This window comes from Pinus tabuliformis, chromosome 7 (assembly GCF_031772625.1).
Source record: "Pinus tabuliformis cultivar Carrire ecotype Pingquan chromosome 7, CPIR1, whole genome shotgun sequence".
In the NCBI taxonomy this organism is placed as follows: domain Eukaryota; kingdom Viridiplantae; phylum Streptophyta; class Pinopsida; order Pinales; family Pinaceae; genus Pinus; species Pinus tabuliformis.
The window spans coordinates 1,398,743,963-1,398,764,972 of NC_142293.1; the positions used below are offsets into that span (position 1 = coordinate 1,398,743,963).

At 36.8% G+C, this 21,010-nt stretch overlaps 1 pseudogene across 1 annotated transcript in view; it reads left to right on the forward strand.

Annotated features, from left to right (window-relative positions):
• LOC149252897 (inactive poly [ADP-ribose] polymerase RCD1-like) overlaps positions 1 to 21,010 on the forward strand; it is a 70,711-nt pseudogene that overhangs the window by 332 nt on the left and 49,369 nt on the right. Inside the window, exons 2-8 of the transcript XR_016265463.1 lie at positions 135 to 253; positions 391 to 1,589; positions 1,778 to 2,019; positions 2,181 to 2,284; positions 4,792 to 4,974; positions 5,080 to 5,175; positions 11,521 to 11,574. The product of XR_016265463.1 is annotated as an inactive poly [ADP-ribose] polymerase RCD1-like (transcript). The remainder of the gene's footprint in view (positions 1 to 134; positions 254 to 390; positions 1,590 to 1,777; positions 2,020 to 2,180; positions 2,285 to 4,791; positions 4,975 to 5,079; positions 5,176 to 11,520; positions 11,575 to 21,010) is intronic.

Consider the following 21,010-nt stretch of genomic DNA (forward strand, 5'->3'; position numbering starts at 1 on the left):
TGTCCTGGTAGCTGAAACTTGGAGATTGGCTCATTTGGGCGATTTGCTTTCTTTGGTGTTTCAGTGTATACAATGTTCAGATAGGATTAATACGTTGAACGTCTTTTGTTTTTTTTGGTTTCTCTTTTTTCCAGGAATTGTTCAGTTTCTGAGGACAGGGCATGTTGGTGATTTCCTGTCCCCTTTTGATTGTATTGTGGTTGTAATAAAACGTGAAAATGGTTCACGGGAGTGTAAATTAATTTGTATACTGGTATCTCCCTTTGTGTGAACAGGGTTTTCTCGGCCTCTCTCCGAAGGAGAGCTGTACTATAGTGTTGTAAATGCTCTGTTTTTGAGTTCTTAGTTTTAGGTTTTGAAAGGTTTTGTAACATGAATATGTAAGTGAAGAACAACAAAGCGCTGGCCGAATTTAACAAAGTTCAAAAAAGAAAGCGCGCAAGTCGATGTGCAGCATATTTGACTGCATTCACTTCTTCTGCGAAAGGTGTTGTAACTAACCCAACGCCATCAACTAAGCGCCGTAAGACAGAGGCCTTGGAATGCTATGGAGATGATTTAAAATATTGTTGTTCTAGAAAAGTTGTTTTGCACAATTATGGCAATTTTAGCAAGAGTGCGTTGTCGTCCCGGGTCATGTATTTCTGGGAAGGAGAGTGGAATGATTTTCTTGAAAATATAGTTGCCTCTGTGAGGAATGTATTTCAGTCTGGAAAATCAGCGGCAGAGGTGTCAATTGACAGCTCTTTGAATCTGCTTGACTTTCTACGGATGGTTCAGATCGATCTGGCAACAGGAACTCAGCGATCAATTGCTTGGATAGATCAAAATGGCAAGTGTTTCTTTTCCAAGTATTTCTTCGAGGGCAGTGAGATGCACGGCTGCTTAAACGGCGGGCATGGCAACAAGGAACGAACTCATCAGTGTTGTTTCAGCAGTGAACGAGCTCGATAAATTGAGGTCAAGGTTGAAATTGGAATAAGTGGGATAGAGAGTTCTAAGTCGGAAAATAGCGGCGAGGTATCTGTTACTAATTGCCAATCAGAGGAATCTCAGTCCCAATCTTTGGATACGGAGTCCAGTGAATTGGAGCAAGACTCCAGCGACACTGGGAACCTGAGCAAGGGTTTTCTGTCTAAAGAAACAAATGCAACAAATGCAGATTATGGAATGGGTGTGTGTGAATCACAATCTGTCCTTTGTATTAATAGTTCTGAAACTTTTGGATATGGTGAGTTAGCTGACAAACTAATTAAATTAGAGAATGGTAATCATGAGTATGTAGTTGTGAGGAACAAGTTTCTGGCTGGTCTTAGTACACTTGTAACATTTAGCAGCATTGTTGGTATTTATCGATGTGTGCCATCAAGTTCTTCGGCACAGGCTCGATTGCAGGCATTTCAAAATCACGTTGAGATTACTAGAAAATTCCGTGGCAAAGCTAATATCAGATATGCCTGGCATGGTACTTCTCGGAAGGGTGTAGCTGGCATCGTATTACATGGTTTTGGCCAAACCAATACACCCAACAATGGGGCAGCTTATGGCATTGGTGTTTATCTTTCTCCAGAAGATTGTTCGCATGTCAGGTGTGTTATAGTCTATCCAGTTATCTACATTTAGTGTTTCTGTCCTCAATTCGGGGAATACGTTTGAGGATGTTAGAAGCTGCCTTATGTTTACCATTTCTTTACTTCCAAGTTCCGAGTCCTTTGTGTTTCGCATTTGGTTTAGAAAAAGTGTCATAGTGTCATGCTATCATTTGGATGATTTGCAGTGCTGGCTATTCAGATGTTGACGAAAATGGCTTACGGCACATGGTATTATGCCGAGTAATAATGGGAAACATGGAGCAGGTTCAACCTGGCTCTCAACAATTTCATCCTAGCAATGAACACTGCGACAGTGGTGTTGATGATATAAAAAATCCAAAACATTTTATTATTTGGAGCACACACATGAATACTCATATTCATCCAGAGTACGTTGTGAGCTTTAAAGTCTCTACCCAAATGCATGGTAATTTTCTCCCGTCCTTTCTCATACTGTGTAGATGAACTAGTGCTCAACTTTGTTACAAGTTTTTGGTAAGTTTTCAAAGGGGAGGGGAGCTGAGATGCCGGGAATTGGTTACAAGTTGATACTCATGATTAGTTACTGTATCATGTTCTTCTGAATAGATTACCCTGGATCAAAAGCGGATCACTTTGCACATAGCAATTTGGCGACTGCGAAACATACAATGCTGGATGGTCCTTGGCAGCAAGGGTATCCTAATGAGATGGTAAGATCATTGTGTGGCTTGTTTATGATAAGTATAATTGCTCAACTAAATTACTGATTGAAGATTTCGCAATTCATGTCGTGAAGTTAGGAAAGGATGGATAGTGATTATACATTACTTGTCATAATAGTTGTAGACTTGTCCCTAGTATCATACATAGTCGGTAACCTTTATATTTATATATTCAAATGAAATCCTACAGAAATTTTGCGTTCTAAATTCTTAGAAGCACTATGACAAACACTTCTGATATCTTTCCTGGAAATGTTAATTGAGATTGTCTTTGGGAAAGAAAGAAACTGAATTTTTCTTCAAAGTCCAAGTTTATGAAGTTCGAAGTAGTGGTTATAGTCTGATTTACAGAAGATCTAGTAACTAAAACTGGTTTCCAACTTCCATTGTGAGGATACCAATGTCTATTAAACCCTGTCAATAGATCAAACTACCAATTACATAGTAAGACACTCGGAAAGGGGTGAGTTGGTCATCGTTTTTCTTTGTTAACGAGTGCTTCTACCGAAGACTACAAATGCAAGTGCTCAATTTTGTGCAGTGTCTACTTTGAATTTTGTGTAGAGCCCCTTGGAAATTATTCCTGAGATCATTCATAACTAGTCATTTGTTTCCAAGCATTCAGCACCTCCTGCTTCAGAGCTGCCATTCCTCTGCAGTGTTGTCTTCATTCAAACTGTTTCAGTCCTTACGCACTCATCTAAGTGTCCTGCTTCAATGTATATGGCTATATCTTTAGCTGCATAGCAAGTGTTCTTTCCATCTGGTCTTGTGTGGTGGCAAGGATACTCTGGAGTCTATACATAGATGATCAGCAGAAAGGATTAGCTCCAGATAATGTCCCAATAATTAGCATTTGCTTGAAGTGGCTACTTCCAAAACAGGTTATGGTTTTTCTATCCTGAGATGATATGCATAATACAATATACCCCTTTTCTCAAACACATCACATACATGACTGATTTTGTAGTTGCCACGAGGTTCTGAGTCCTTACAAGGATGCTGGGAGTTACCCTTATTGATCCCTCAATTGAAGGCCTTGCATGTTATTTCCATTGCAAATCTCATCTAAGACTTGTTATTGAAAAACATGCTGTTTTATGAACTCTTATGCTGTGCTTCCTGGTTCATATCCTGCCTCTGTACATAAAATAAACTGGGTTGTGTATTTACCAAGGATTTGGTTGTTCTTTTCTAATAATTAAACCAATGTTATAATCTTTGTGCTGCTTTTCTTTTCTACTAAATCTATAAACTTTTTTGTGTTCCTTTAAGATGTTAACTTTTGTCATTCTCCAACATGGTCAAACTTCCTTAACCATCTGGCACATTGATTATTTGTGCTTTAAATTAGTTTAGCAACCAGTTCCAAGTGTAAGTCATTCTTTATTGCTTTAGTGATAATGGCGACTTTCAGATTGGCCGGAGTGCTCTTAAAGGCACCAAGTAATTTATTTATACTAAGTCAATGGTCCTCTTGAGTAGAATGGAAGCTTGATTTAGTCTTCCAGGCACCAATTTTTAATCCTTAATCTCTGTGTCATAACAGACAGATTGCTTCCACCTATTACTGGATTATCTAAATAGTGATTTCATCTATAATGCATGCCCATAGGTCTTTCCACTCATGCCTGTTCAGCCATGCCATCCCAAAACTATCCATGGGAGGAGATTCAAAACTACTCTGAGCAGTTATCACTTTTTCCAGTCCTTTAGAGTAGTATGTCAGCTTTTTTCCAATTTGCTATGGAGCAGTTTGAATGACTTTAGTAGACTGCTGTCTTCACTGAATTGAGATAGCACTTCTTTCATGCACATTTTTTGTGATGTGGCAGCTATCTAACAGGTGAATTGGCCTTGTGTCTTGTTACAGTAGACACATTTGCATGGTTGCAGGAGTCATCTCAATCTATGGTTTTCCACTGTTAAGACGTTGTCCTGTGGGACAAAATGTAGAAAGATATCCCGTCTTTTTGCTAGATAAAGGCAATTGGGTTTTCTTCTGCTGTGGTTTTCTCCTGCTTAGCTTGCTTGGGTTCATCTCTCTAAACTCTTCAAAAGTTACGTTTACTTTTACAAATGGAAATATGTTTGCATATTTGCAGTTTCCATTCTCTTAAAATTTGGTTTCTTTCTCAGGTAGGCTCATCCATCAGAGAATGATTCTAAATTTATGCTTTCTTACCATTCCTGATGTGCCAAGAAAGTTTGCTTTGGATTAAGGGAGGTTCCAAGCATACTTATATACATCTCAGTGAAGCATACTTATATACATCTCAGTGACCGCTGTTTCATCTCCTCTATTGAACAGCAGATCTGTAGATTGAGATTGTTATGAAAGTCATTTTCTCAGAATAAAGTGACTTGAACTCTTTGTGGATGAGATGATAGATATGCATGTTGAAGTGATCGTTGTGGTATATATGTGTGTTGATTCGCTCCAATTATGCTCATGGCAAATTTCTATAGCAAATTTTCTTGGTTCTATCATCCAGGCGAGGCACCGGCAGTCTTATCCAGTAAAGGAAGACCAAAAAAAGATTGAGGGACATGTAGAAGTACCTGTAAAGATGCCAACTTCTGCGTGGATGCCTTTTCCTATGTTGTTTTCTGTTATTCAAAGGCACTTGTCTAAAACGAGTATTGATTCACTTGAGCGTCACTATTCCAATTTTAAGGTTATTTCTACAACTTCTGTACTAGCTAGTTATGTTCTAAAGTTTAATTCATTTAGTTTTCAACTATCTCAGTAGCTGAGATCTGTTGGTTCATGGCCATTACAGAATAGGAGAATATCTCGAGAAGTTCTTATAAAGATGGTTAGAAAGATTGCTGGAGACAAATTGCTAATTGCTGCCATTAAAAGCATCAAAAGCCAGGTATTAAACAATTGTACAATTTTGGACGTACAATTCAATATACTGTTGTATATAGTGTAATTATGCAGGTTCCAAATGTTGATTAGTTATTAAAGTTGGAAATTATTTGTTGGTTGTATTGATTTGACTAAAGGTTTTTCAAAAGTAATTGCAGTTTTTGGTTATCGTTGTTGACAATTCCATGGACACGGAAGTGCTTGTGTCTTAAAGCACTTGATGGTACCTATCTTCAAAGGCTTAAGAAGTTCACTGGGCGGCAGGTTATCAATTTAATAGATTATGGATTACTTGTTACTAGTGGATTATGGATTACGTGTCACTAGCATTTTACAAAGTTGATGATGTCAAGAAAACGTGATAGAGATTTTAATGGATATCTGAGATTCGGGTTCGGGCAATATCTGTTTTCCATTCTACCAACAATACTGTTTACCAAATGTTTGAAGTATATAATTAAATGGATAACAAAGCATTCTGATCTTTGTTTCTTTATTATATTACAAGTTTTATTCTGGTTGCACAAAAAGTAATAGTTGTTCTCGTTGCACCAGGAATAGATAGCACCATCTACACCCAGGGAGATGTCACATCTGTAACATTAAAAAGACTCAATTGAAAAAAATGAAGTCCATAAAAATGAAAATTATAAAATAGCTGACCATAATAGTAAACAACTCTTAAAAGGAGACCATGATTATCATAAAAATCTATAATAAAATAAACCTGCATAGATCCATCTTCACCCCAGAAATTTTAAGCACCCAGAGAATTATGTTTCTATGCCTTTTGAGGCCTTCTTAGTGCTTTTTAAATCTGGGGTTAAGATGGATCTACACTGGTCTAATATTCATTCTTTTCTGTCCCAGCAGCCCAACGGAGTCCTTTCTTAATATAAAAGAATAGTGATGGCTGTTATTGTCTCATATTCATGCTCTTCAGTCCCAGTAGTCATTCAGAATTGTTTTCCAATCCCTTACATCTCAGCGGGATGACACACACTCATGACTGATAGTGAGCACAATGAATTCCCTGCCTGGAGCCCATTTCCAGTCTAATTCAAAACGCCACTTGTGAGCACATGGAATTCCTTGCACGTTGGGAGCCCATTTCCGATCTAGTTTAGACCATCACTTGAGAGTCCTTACCAAACTGAAGAAGTATAACTCACCAAGGTATTGAAGAAACCAATGGTATAAATGAAAAGAAGGGAACTAAATGATGAGCAACCTCAACCAAATATATCCAGAGATTAGGCACCCAAAATAGTTGCAGACTTGAGCATCCAAACCCTTGTGACCTTCTCCTCTTATACACAAGGGTTTCAATTTTCTTTTGGCTTGATGAATCTACTTGATCCTGGCAGGAGATCTCACTAGAAGGACCCCTCGTGAGTCTTTACATGGTAGTGCAATGGCAATCCTTGGTTACTTGGTGAAGCAAGTTATCATGAATCTAGGTCTTCCCGTATTTCTGTATCCTTGGCTCAGAATCCTGGACCTGTGGACTCAGTAAACTCAAACCCAATGTTGCACGAAGTGGGGACGTTTTTTGGAAGCGGGGACGCGGAAGCATCATTTTCCAAAAATCTAGGAAGAGAAGCGTCTGCGGAAGCGTGTGCTATATATATATTTATATATTGTTTGCATTTATACTCAAAAAAACAAACATCCCAAATACCAAATTAGTTGTAGAAGGCATGAAAACATGCATATTTTTGCATAAATCAAGATAGATATAGCATCCATTGTACATTAATGATTAATTATTCGAGCATCAACCATTTAGATGCATCAACCATCTAGAATATAGATTCTTTTCCTCTTGTCTAGCCTTTGTCTCTACCTCGATTGTCTAGGGATATTAGTCAACATTGCCCAATTTTGATCAAACTACCTAATTCAAGACTTGAAATATGGTAGAAAAAGCTTAACATGCTTGATCGATGATTTTGACTTGATTGAAAGGTAATTTTTTGCTAAGGGCGTGCCGCGTGACAAAGGAGTTCAACAATTAACACCACCAACACTAAGGTACATATAGGGCTTGGTGCTCTTGATTAAATGCTAATTGCATACCTTCATACTTGATATAATCTAATGAAATGCCACAATCCCATTGATCCTGAATTCCTGAAAACTGTTAAGTCTGCTGAATTTTGAATAGGATATGAAATTCTGTTTTCTCCATATGAAGTCCAATGAGGTTGGAACCACTCTCAAACATCCTTGAGTCATTTCATGGTAATGTTAAAAATTTAAGTAAAAGGATGAAAATGAAAAATAAAGCAGAATGTTACTTTTTAACATTACCATGAGGGAGCATCTGCGATATATATATATATTTTAATATTTTTTTTCCTTCATTCCTCACCTTAACCCAAGGTGGACCCACCCTCAACAAGCAAACTCACCTAAAATTAAACAAGAAAATAAAAAAAATTGATTTTCTAAACAGCGCGGTGCTTTTCCGGAATCGTACGGAAGCGTATGCTTCACCCTCCGAAGCGCCACGTTTCGTACGGCCGAAGCGCTGTATGAAGCGCGCTTCGGAAATTTACAGGACATCCAAAACAGGCGGAAGCGCGCTTCTGAATTTTGGAATCGCGCTTCCGGGGACGCTTCCTGGACGCATCCGCACGGGACGCGCTTTGGGCCTTAGAACCGGGGGAGGGGGTGCTTCCTGCAACATTGTTCAAACCTTCCTTTTAGATCCACTAGGGATTTAACAAACCTGAAACCTTGCTGCACCTCCCATCAATTTGGATGAAAAATTGCTGTTTGTTTAAGTTGTGCATAATCATTCCCTGTCACATAACACTCTTCTTTGTTGCCAATAGTTTCATGTTATGTTGTTCTGTGTGATCCAATTTTGCCAAATCTTGTACGTCAATAACTCAGCAATGGTCTGGAAATTAAAAATTAGAAGAATTTTATCTTGAACAAAAATTGTCGAAAATTTGACAAAAATATAAATTATTTTTAAGATTTCTGATTAGTTGGTGAATTGCAGATTTATTGGCTCATCTGGAACTGGTCCCATCCTCTATTCAGAGGTGAAACCTTCAGGAATGATTCACATGGTGAAAGGGGACTGAAGTCCTTTTTGTAACTAAACCTCCCTCCAAGACTTCCATTCATCTTGTTTGGTATTACCCTTCTCCCTGATGATGACTGATCTTCAGAATGAAACCATTGCATAGATGTTGCCCCATCTGGGCTCAGGACCTTTTCTACCCTTATGAGTATTATTGTTTTGAGAATGATAATGCTTTGGAGCTCACAAGGATTAACTTTATTCCTGCCAGTGTAAATTCAGAATTGTTTCGGAAAATTCTCATAGTGAGACTGCTAATGCTCCCTCACCTCATCAGAGATTCAGAACCTAAACATCAGCCTGCGGGCTCAGTTTGAGGAAGATAATGCAAGTGCAGTTGACATCACAACATGGCAACCAAGGAAAATTTCAAATTGCTAAAATAGGTTCACCCCTCATTATGAAACTAGGACAATTACTGCTTTATTTACTGAATTTTTTTGAAATCTTTTACTGGATATATTCATTTATGAAAGGGTAGAACCCTTCCATTATTGAAAAAAAACATTGTCTTCCATCTTCGCTTCGAACTGGCCCATTAAAATAAAATACCTATGCCCACTAAAATGCATCCCTTGAAGTATTAGATGAAATGAAATATTGGATATCTTGAAATTTTAAATCAAGAAATAATATAAAGATTGTATATAGAACTCATATAGTAAATTAGAAATACTAGAAAGCACCATTCCCAAGATACCGCGAACAGGCATTCATCTGTATCGTGTTTGGTTTCTATTATATAGCTAAATGAAATATCAAGATTCTGAAAAACTTATCATGGTTTAATGATTCTCTTTGGTTTTGCACTTCCCATCATTTTTGCAGTGTAGGTTATTTGCGATATATGTTATATGTAGGTTTATTTCACTGGTTGAACATTGCATGATGACTTTTTTTTTGGTTTTATTTTATCTTTAATGAAAACCTTGTGAGGAAATCCAATGAATGCTTCCCAACATTTGTGGATGGCATCGCTGGTAAACCTGTTGGTTTTGACTAGTGAATGTCACCCAGGGGGATTTGAACTGGCTCTACCTGCTGTCATAGAACTAGCTAGGGGGACAGTCAGTTGAGTTAGCCCTATGTTACCAGATCTGTCAGCCTTGGGGGATGGATTCGCAGATCCCCGGATCTGGATCCGGATTCGCTTGGATCTGCCTAGGGACCCATATGAAAATGTTTTCTTCACCATAATGTGCACCCCAGAATTCAAACTGCGGTTCCTGCAATTTGGGATTTTACCCATGGGGATTTGAACCGGCTCTACCTGCTGTCATAGAACTAGCTAAGTACCTAAGAACATTGGGGACAGTCAGTTGAGTTAGCCCTATGTTACTGGATCCGTCAGCCTCGGGGGATGGATTCGCAGATCCCCAGATCTGGATCCGGAGATCCGGATTCGCTTGGATCCGCCTAAGGACCCATATGAAAATGTTTTCTTCACCATAATGTGCACCCCGGAATTCAAACGGGAGAAGTTCATATTCACTGAATTAATACTCTATTAATATTTGTTGAATTAACACACTGTTAACATTCGCTGAATAAATACCTAGCTTTGGGTCCATTTGCTCACGGAAGAGTTTATTTCCCAAATAATACTTAGCGTAATACCTGGCTGGTAAAATGCAACCCACCGTTAATAGCTGGCTGGTAAAATGCATTCGGTGGGTTGGTTGTAGCCACCATGGCGGGACCCTTGCTGGGTCATCCCGTCACGAATGGAACATATCAGTAATGTTAGAAATACGAATGGAACATATCAGTAATGTTAGAAATACGATGGTATCGGAAACCAGGGGCTGACCATTTGTTGGAACGTGGGGACATTTGGGGACATTATCAGTAATGTTAGAAATACGAATGGAACATATCAGTAATGTTAGAAATACGATGGTATGGGAAACCAGGGGCTGACCATTTGTTGGAACGTGGGGACATTTGGGGACATTTACGGAAAATTTATTAATGTTCTAGAGATTATTCACGTTCAGATGTTGGAGCTCAACTAATAACTTATGAATGTTATTAACTATATAATTTATAACATATAATAATAATAATAATAATAATAATACAGATAATACTATAAAAGTTTAAATTTATAATATTGTAAGCTCCTATATTAATGAACTCAACTTATAACTTATTAATATTAATAACTATGTAATTTATAATATATAATAATAATAATACAGATATATTATACAAATTTAAATTTATAATATTGTAAGCTCATATATATTAATTAAATTTTAAAATTTGGTATTGTAAAGTTAAGTTTTATATTTATATTTATATTTCTAAATTAAAATTATATATATAAGATTCAAATTTAGACTTCAAAAAGATTATAATTTAAAATTAAGTTCTATATTTATATTATAATTTATATATTGCAGTGTAAGTAGAAATATTAAAACTTATATATATCTATTAAATTAAATATATTAGTTTATTATATCATATATTGAAAATATATATTTATAATTAAATATCACATAAATATAATTATATATTTAAAATTTTGTATTTTTACAAACTATAATTGCTAATGTTTATCTTCTTTGAAAGTAAGGAAACATATTAATGGCTCAAGACCTAAAAGTATCTTGTGAGGGTGGAAGTCGCCCCTATTACATATCACATACAAGTTACAAGTTATTTTTAGATGGCCAATTTTGTCTACACATAATGATGTAGCTGCAGCTGCATGCTGAGATCTTCAGATTGTATCAACTGAGGTTAGACCAGTAACCATGAATATTGTAGCCTTTTCCATACTCTGGAAAATATTTATTACTATATACATGCCGTTTCCCCGCTGTATCGGGATCCTGGCTTTTAAAAAATGTGATGGATCCATATCCGCATACGCATCTGGATCCGAATCCTGATAACTTAGAGTTAACCCATTCAGCTCGGCATAGTGAGCTTTGATATCTATCTAGTGTCCATTATAACTCCATATTACACTAAATAAATAAACTGTTCCATTGTAAACCACAGATATTCATATAGATACTCTTTGCTTTGTTTTGTTGTGAATATAATTGCCTCTTTTTCTGTCGTATCTGGAATAGTGGATAGCAGTTGTTATAAGCTAGCATGTCTATTCAATATGATATATATTGAGGACTTTGGAAGCTTTCTGAGTGCTATGTGGCTGCATCTATTGTATTCTGAGGTCTGTTGAAATTATGACAATGTGAGGTGCATTGATTATCATGTTTCACTTCCAATTTGTAGGGTGCAGTAAGGTGTATTGACTGCCTGAATAAACAAATTGGCAGCATTGTACAGGTAATTAGACAGATAGACAGGATCTCACAGAGTTGTCATTGTATAGATATTCTTATTTGCAGGCCAAGATAAAGCTACTTGTTCCAAACCAACTGCCCAACTCTGCCTAAAATCGCTAGCACCTCATCATATGCATTTTATTGTTTATTTGGGCTTTAATAACTCTGTTATGACATTTTGAAGACAATATTTCTAAAATACTGAAGTGCCTCCAATATTTCTGATAGAGATCCCTTACAGGTAGAAGTCATTCATGTTTGAGCTAATGTAGCAGCGTGATTGGTTGAGAGCTACCACTGGAGTGTGAATCTTATCTATTCTCTCTATCTTATCTCACTGATAGGGGACTTATTATTGTCAAAAAGGTCACATTTTCAAATGGGACCCCATCTTTGTTAATGTTTCACTATGTTTTTTTGGTGTCTTAGTAATGGGTCGTAATGCAATGGATTATTTGTAGGGGTTGCAATGCTAGAAATTTTCTCCTCAGGTTGACCATCTGTTTGGCACCTTAGTAATGAGTTATCTGTTGGGGGCCAACTCTGTAGAAGCCTCACCTTTATGTGCTGGAGTTGGATTTATGTGCTTTTTCTTTTCTTTTCTTGTGGATAGAGTGTGATTTTATTTGAATCATGAAGAGCTAACATGATACATGTTTATGCTTTTCTGTTAGAGTTTTTGGATTGAGAGAATGCTCAACAATTTTATTACAAGCAGTTTTTCAAATGTATAACGAAGAAACCACCTCAAAAATTGAGAATATGCTTTCCGCTGATAGTAGACTTATGTTGAACATGAAATGGGATAAACATGAAGCACCAAAAATGTAAGAATTGGCCATTGTCCACTCATAATGTATTCAATCCATGTAAATTTAAAATTTTCAGACATTTCATCAACTTTGTTAATATCCCGTGCCTTTCCTAAATAGTTTAGAATGTATAGTGGACATATGATGTTTGAATAAGGAACTAATAGTTTCACTAGTTTTGATCACTTAGAAATGACTAGTGGACATATGATGTTTGAATAAGGAACTAATAATTTCACTAGTTTTGATCACTTAGAAATGACTAGTAATAAGTGCCCATACCTTGAGTTGGATTACTAGATGGTTGCTGACAATCAAAAGATATTAAGCATTTTTCTTACTTCCTCTTTGTCCCTAGTGTGAAATTTAAACACTTCCATGGCATATATAGATGCAGTGTTCCACCAAGGCTCCGGTGCGGGGAGACGCATAGGGGGGGACGTGTGGGAGCACCCTCAAATTGTAGGGAAATTTTGGGGGTTGGGGGGGACGTAAGGATATATATATTCAAGCTCATATTAAAAAATGAAAGAATAAATAGACTAATAGAAATAGTAAATACATTGATCCACACATAAAATTTAAATTCATAATTGAATTAAATAATGACATACATTGATCCATCCTCATCATTCATTTTGATACATACATCATTCATATGACATAGTCATCATTCATCCATACCATGAGATTCAATAATGATATATTCAAATACATTGAGCCATAATATCATTCATCATTCATCATTCTAGAATCTAAATTAAAAGCAAGATAGACTAGTATATTACTATATACTAGATACTGAAGTTTGAACACTAAAATAGTAAATTACTAAATTCAAAATTCATATAACTATCAAACTCAAAAATAGTTAAGAGTGAGGAGTCAATAATTAGTCTAAGGTCATCAATATCTAGTGTCATGACTCAAAAGTTAAATTGAAAAGTAGTTTGAACACTAAAATAGTAAATTACTAAATTCAAAATTCAGATAACTATCAAACTCAAAAATAGTTAAGAGTGAGGAGTCAATAATCAGTCTAAGGTCATCAATATCTAGTGTCATGACTCAAAAGTTAAATTGAAAAGTAAAAAATGGGCATTGGGGAATTTTCAAATTAATACGTGAATTTTCAATTTTTTATTTATTTAAATCTTCTATTTTCTTTATATTAAATGTTATTAGACAAATTCGAGGGTGGGACGTCTCTCCCATCAAAAGGGGATACTCAAAAACACCCCTTTTGAGGGGGGACACTTATAAGCACCTTTTGTGAGGGAGGATGCTTAGAAGCACCCCTTTTGGCGAGTCGTGTCCCCCACATTGGGAAACACACCCCTCGTGTCTCCCATGACTCCCCAAAAGGGGTGCGTGGGCAAACGCAACCCCAGAATTCTCCCCCATCTCTAGTGCGTGGGGTGCATTCACTCGACCCTAGGGAACATGTTCTCGTGGAACACTGTATAGATGTATATGTATGTATGAAAAACATGTATAATTCCTATATACATATGCACACATGTACCCATGTACAACTTTCCAAATGTTCATGCGCCCTAGTAATTTTAAAAACGCTGAATCAGACAAGGGTCAATGTTGACTATGATGTGAATTACTTGAGGTTATATCTCACTCAAACGTATTATAAATAGAGGGATAAATAGGAGTTGCATCAAAATTGGTGAGAGGGTCAAATTTGTTGGAAACATAAACCTTGGGGGATTGTGTGAAATTGTATTATTCATTTGAGTGGAAGGCAAAAAGCCTCAAATGAACATGAACAATGATGAGGAGTACAAGAGACTTCTTGGAATATGAAACAAAGGGTAAAAGAGACATGAATTTATATGTACATGTAAATAATATGGATCACATGCTTATCTATCTCTTATGTATTTTTGTGTGTGCTAACAGTGGTACCAGAGGTGAGTGATTATTTTTGGCATTTTACATTTTGGCTAGGCCCTTGGTTGTCAATACTTTTCGCTTGTCCTCTTGTATACCTTTTCTTTTGTACTAATGATTCTTTTCTTACGTATATCAAATATGACGGTACCTTTATCTCTATCCTTAGTTGTTTCTCTGTGTGTGAGCAATCCTAAGCTCATTAGACCTTTTTCTTGCAGTCCAATAATGTGCCTATCGGTTTCAAGCTCTAATTTTTGTTGTTGTTATCACTTAGACCTAACCATTACTCTCAGTCATTCCCACATAAACTGTTTGCATGCGATTTTTCCCATCGTGGCATTCTACCTCTCCATCAGAGTCGTTGTTGTTGCAAGACATACATCACTGTTACCATCTAGTGCATTAATTCCATGGACAACAACTGTGAGAATAAGATCTTGTGCAAGCACATTTGATGATATCTTTTCACGCTCACTTGGAGAGAACAAAAGTTGTAATGTGTGCTATGCTTTTTAATATACCCGTGTGTGCTCCACTTAATATGGTTGCGCCACACTCTCATGCACACCCATTAACACTTGGATCGAATTTGGGTTGTTGGAATCTTTAGGTTTAATAATTGTTAGTGGGCATTTATTCACCTCATCATTGAAAATTCCTAAATCTCGTCATTGGAAGATTAAAATGTGATGTGAAGGTTTGTGAGAAGAGCAAAGAGAGCAACATGCATGTGATGCTGGTCACTGTTTATTTATTAGTCGGATATATTTTCATTGCTAGTAACATCTTTATAATAGATCTTTGCTTTCAGATGTATAGAAGTTGGTTCTGATTACAATATAGGGAATAGACAACTGCTCATTTAGATGCATCCTATGAAGATTGGATACCACAAGGGGCCAAGGTCAGGCCAGGTAGGTTGTTGAGGTGGATTGGTCAATATTATGTGGCTACATTTATTTATGTTTGCACATTTTGAGATGATCTTGTAAGCTTGTGGCAAATGGAATGCCGTGAGGGAGAAAATGAGGCCAAGCTCTCCATAATGTTTGTGATTTCCATGGATGAAGTTTGATGGAGTACATGACTGCTTAAGGATACAGTCTTTGGCTACTGATTTGAACGTTGGTCGAGTTTCCATATCTTCCCTCTCACCCCCTTCAACCATTCTTGTGAAGTTTTTTCTTTTTTCTTTCATAGACAAGTCTCATCAACAACATGCTATACCAACCTTGCGTCATTTTTCTTGAGGCAACAAGGTAGGTACTAGTGGGGGAGTTCTTGGTGAATGAAACTTGTGGTTGGAATTTTGGATGATATTGCTTTCAATGGAATAAGAATTGGGATGTCCCACTTGTTACTTGCATTGATTTTCAATTGATTGACTTTTTTGAGGATTGATTTGTGAGTTTATAGGATGATAATGGAAACACCAAGGACAATCTTAGGCTTCCTTTTGACCAATAACTATTTACCCAAATATTGAAAATTGTGTTGTCACTATGATGTCTGTAATGGGAAGGGAGCATATTTGTGTTGTGAAGGATATCGATTTGAAGTAAATCTTAATTGATGAATATGACTTGGCAACTCAATGATCCACAACACATATGGTAGAAGCGGATGATTGAAAACACAACACATGGCAGGAGAAGATAATTGACACCACAACAAATGGTAGAAGTGGATTGTACATTCATCAATTCGATTTTAGAATTAAGAACCTTGCATAAGTTAAATGAGATGTTCAAACTGTTGACTATGTTCCCAAATGTGTCGCGACCAATGATTCAACAACACCAACAATATGTGGTCTTGAAGGAGGTGAAGTAGGTGCCATTTGTTCTTCTAGAAATGAAACTTCTAGAGTACCATTTGAGTCTTCATACTTTATAAAGACCAATACAAGAAACATTGAGGATGAAATGGAAAGACCAAGGATGATCTTTAGGCTTCCTTTTGATGAACAACTTCTTACTTAGATATTGAAGATCTTATTGTTAGTATGATGTCTGCAATGGGAGAGGAGCATATTTATGCCTTGACAAATATTGGTTTGAAGTAAATCTGAGCTGTTGAATATGAAGGATATGACTGGCAATACAATAATTGCCAAAACATATGGTAGAAGCTTATGATTGACATCACATCACATATGGTAGAAGCAGATGGTGCATTCATCAATTTGACTTTAAAATGAGATGTTTGAGGTGCCGACTGTGTTTCCAAATTTGTTGGAACCAGTGATTCAACAACACTAACAACATGTGGTCGTGAGGGAGGTGAGTACCATTTGAGTCTTTCTACTTTGCAAAGACTAGTACAATGGGAGAAGACAGTGCAAGGGGAATCAAGCAAAGTTGCTTTTGGCTAGTCGAATCAAGTAGTGATTGAGCCACCAAAGTGGGATTGAGCTTGTTAAACCAATCCAACATCTATTCCTTGACAATAGTTATTGCAATAAAAGTATTCAAGTTTTGGAAAGTTTTTATCACAATGTGTCAAAACTACTTGGAAGGTTTGACACCCTTCATTTGTTGAGCCTGAGAAAATGCTTTGAATTGTCGAAGGAACACTCTAATACCTTCCACTTTTGGCAATTCAGTCATAGTTGACAAAAGAAACCTTGCTAATGTTCAAATTTGCTTACAAGTTACACATGACAAAATTGAGTTTCTTCATCTTGAGTCACAACTCCAACGAGATGAATTATAGGAAAAGAGTCAAAATTTGGAGCTAGGTCTTATTTATAATCTCTTTTTGAGTATGAAAAAGAATCCTGTCAGCAATCAACACATGATCAGGTTAGTGATGCAATGTCAGAAGTAGATTGACAGCAAGCCCATCATTATACCTTAGAAAAATTCATTAGCAACAAGCACAAAATCGGTCTTGGATATGAAAAACAAGTGACCTTTCACATCCCAAACTATCCAAGGAAGAGATGAAGCTGCTGGCTCAAAAGAGATTTTGACAACTTTCCACAGGCATAAATCTGGCAAGGTCCTGAACTGTTCAAAAGGAAAAGGAGCACCTAATCGCTCTCCCGGGAACCCCCTCGGGATTACTCCGTTGTGATGAAGGCTAGATAAAAGTAGGATGGTCGGGTAGCCGATCGATTGGAGGTACAACTTGCCCATGTGTGGTGATCTAGGAATCGTAAACGCTGGATTGAGCAATGGAAGGAGGGTATTCAATTTCAAAGTGCTGGGCTTCTTCAAAACTCATCTTCACCTACTCTACATTTTCATCATATTCTCAAATGTGGACATTGTTATTGAGTTGGCCAAATGAAAGGTCACTGTTTTGATATTCGTCCTAGTGAGCATTGTGGGAAATGTACTTGCTTTACATCCTCATCAAATTCTCAAATGTTGGCATTGTTATTGAGTTGGCCATAGCCAACTATTAGTTCCTAAGTCGTATAAAGTGAGATTGAGCTTGAGCCAAAGCATAAAGCCAAAATCAGGTAGAGCAAGAGTTAGAGGTGTATGTGAAGATGAATTCGTGTTCCATGAGTAGCATTTGGGTTGTGGTCCTCCTTAAATCAATTTTTAGTGGAAGAATTACTTATTTTACTAGATTGTAGTTTGTTGTCATCTTTAAACCACCATCTCAACAACTTGTGGTCAACTTTAAACAATCATTTGGGAACACTTCCATTTAGAGGAAGACAAGCTTTTAGCCAAATTTAGAATTATTCTAGGCATTTCTTCGAGCCAAGTTCAAGAGTTGTTGGTCAACGTAAACCACCACCAATAGAAGACTTGAGAGGAATGCGAAAGGCCTCAAGTGAACACGAACAATTATGATGAGTTGAAGAGACCTCTTGGAATATGAAACCAATGGTCAAAAAGACATGTATTTATAGTATATCACGTGAATAATACAGATCGCATGCTTATCTATCTCTTATGTATTTTTGTGTGTGCTATTGAATTTGAACTTTGATTTGGTTGATTGAGGACTTGATATATGAATTGATTTACTAAAAATACATAAAATATGAAAAACTAATTTGAAAAACCATATGCATGTACGTGAAAGTTGCATTGGTTGAATTTATTGCTTTGATGGGTTCTATGTTGAATTGATCAATTAGTTCCAATTTTGGCTTGATTAGTTTTTAACATAGTTTAAAAACTAGAACAAGTAATCGACTTGGTAGATCTATCAAACTAGTTTTTGAACTAGAACTGGAGAAATTGGAGTGGTTAGATCTCAATGCATTGGTGTTTAAAAAATTACATGAAATAATAATTTTTTAATGGAAAAAATATTTTTAAGAATTAAAACCATGATTGCAAACTATTAGAGACAAAATAGGCAAAGTTTGCTCATCTATTTACCATGTAATGGGGAATATATCCAGATGGTATTGAGGGCAACGCATATCGACAACCAAATACATAATCAATGAGGCTCTAAGTGGCCTCTAGAGTCCAATAAAGCTTACGGGGCAATTGGCCTACTATAAGTGTACATAACAGTGATCAACATGATCACTCATCAAACTCATCACCACTACTAACCATGGGATAATCAACAAGAGCTACATAAACATTATTTGTTTCAAAGTTTGAAGACACCGTAGAGTCCTTTGCAACCAATGGTAGTAGTAGCAACAACAAAACTAGACATAATAGATGCATGATTTGGTCGAGCTACATGACTAGTGCCTCCTATTGGATGCTTGCTTTTACTTGATTCAACTATTGGTTTTGGTTCCATTGGCACAACGAAATTTTTGTTTAAATCAATCCTCATCCCCCAGCTCCATGGCATTAATATTAAAATCAGGATCAAACTTAGTTGGTTGAGTATCCATTCTAATGATCAATATCCTCCAACACAATGGGATCTAGATCACGTCTTCTATTCATCAATTGGTTGTGCCTTAGTTGAAGGTTGTATTGCACGAAGACAAGATCATTTAATTGTTTTTGTTTAAAATACAAAGTCTCTTATTCATGTGTATTTGCTCGAAATCAGACCAATTGCGCTCACAACCAAAAGCACTGCAAGTTTGGCTGAGGACTCTAATTGCAAGCTTTTGCAATTGAGAACATTGGTTGTTAAATGACTGCCCCCATGGTGTTACAATGACAAAGCCTATAGTTAGTTCATTATACAACAATTTAGATTAAGTTTGGCTGAAAAGGCAAATATTTACAGTTTGAATTGTAAACAATTGAACTACGTGGTTGTTCCACATCTCTTGTCATCCTTGCCAAGTTTTTGCCGAAGGTACCTGAGGTCTTAGTGAAAGACAAATCTGTTTATGTATTTCCAACTGCTCAAACTCGTTAGGGAACATGTGCTCCAAGCAACCCATCTGTGACCTCCCCAGTCTGAATTTCTCCTAGCTGAGCTCTATAATGATACTTTGGGTTTAGTAAATACCGGGTTGCATGTATTGGATGGTGGGAGTTGATTGTTACATCTGTTACCAATGATCTTCAAAATTGGTCTAGATTTACCTAGAATATTTTTGTAGGTTGCTTGTATGTGCTCCTTTGCTTGATCCATAGCCTTCTAGATGTAGCCCATGGCCAATTTTTACCCATCCACCAATCGTAACACTTCGACAAGGGGCTTCCCAATTTTCACAACCTCTGCAAAGTTTTTCCGAAAAGAATTGTCAAACATTTTCTTTTTTGGTGTCTTTGCCATATTGTCTGTGAGTTACGCGGAGATGAATTCCATACATCAAAAGAAAACATTTTCAACAAGTTTTGTTGCTAAGAATTGAGAGATTGGAACATAAGGAAGCGAGTTGCAAGTCTCATAATGGTAAGCCTAATAAGATCCATGCCCTAGTGTTTGTCCTCACTAGCCTCAATACCCATGTGTGGTTGTAGATGTATTTTGTGATACACTTGGCATGCTCTACAATGTTCTTTACCCACTCCATTTTGTGTCTGTCCTCAAGCATGAGGTCTATGTAATGTGCAACACATGGAGTCCAAAATATGGTCCTATATTTAGACACTAGCATCTTTCCATCAACAACGTAGTTTGAGGCATTATCAGTGATGATTGTCACAACATTTTGCTCCCTCATTGTCTTAATTATCTCATCCAAAAGCTCAAATAGAACGGTTGTATCCTTCACCCTATTAGATGCATCAATTGATTTTAAAAACATGGTTCCTTGAGGACAAGAAACAAGGAAATTAATGATAGTGTGGTTCTTTACATCAATTCATCCATCTAACATAATGGAACAACTTGTTTTAGTCCATGACACTCTATACTCAATCAAATATTTTTCAATGGGAAACAATCCCTTTTTGAAAAAGACTTCCCCACAAGTGATGCATATTAGGACCTTTGAAGCCTTTTCCTATAGATGTAACATGTCCCACATAGTTTGGTATTAAGGTGAACAGGTAGCATTAAAAAAGGGGATATCTACATCATACCACCATCTCACAATCTATTGGAAAACAACTTATTTGAATTGCTTTTTAATGGTTATCCAAGGTGGGTTGAGTTAGACTTGGTTGGGAGGAAGTGGCATTAGTAGAGGCAACAGAGAGGGGAGTTGTGACATAACTCGATGTTGGCTTTGATTGTAAAACCCAAGAGTAGGAGGAACATGATGGAAGGGGTCATGGACATTGGTGGAAGGGATAGAAGAGGGGTCTTAAATCTCAAAATCTTCACACCCACTTGTTCTCATGGCTTGTACGAGTTCCTCCTCTGCAATTTTTT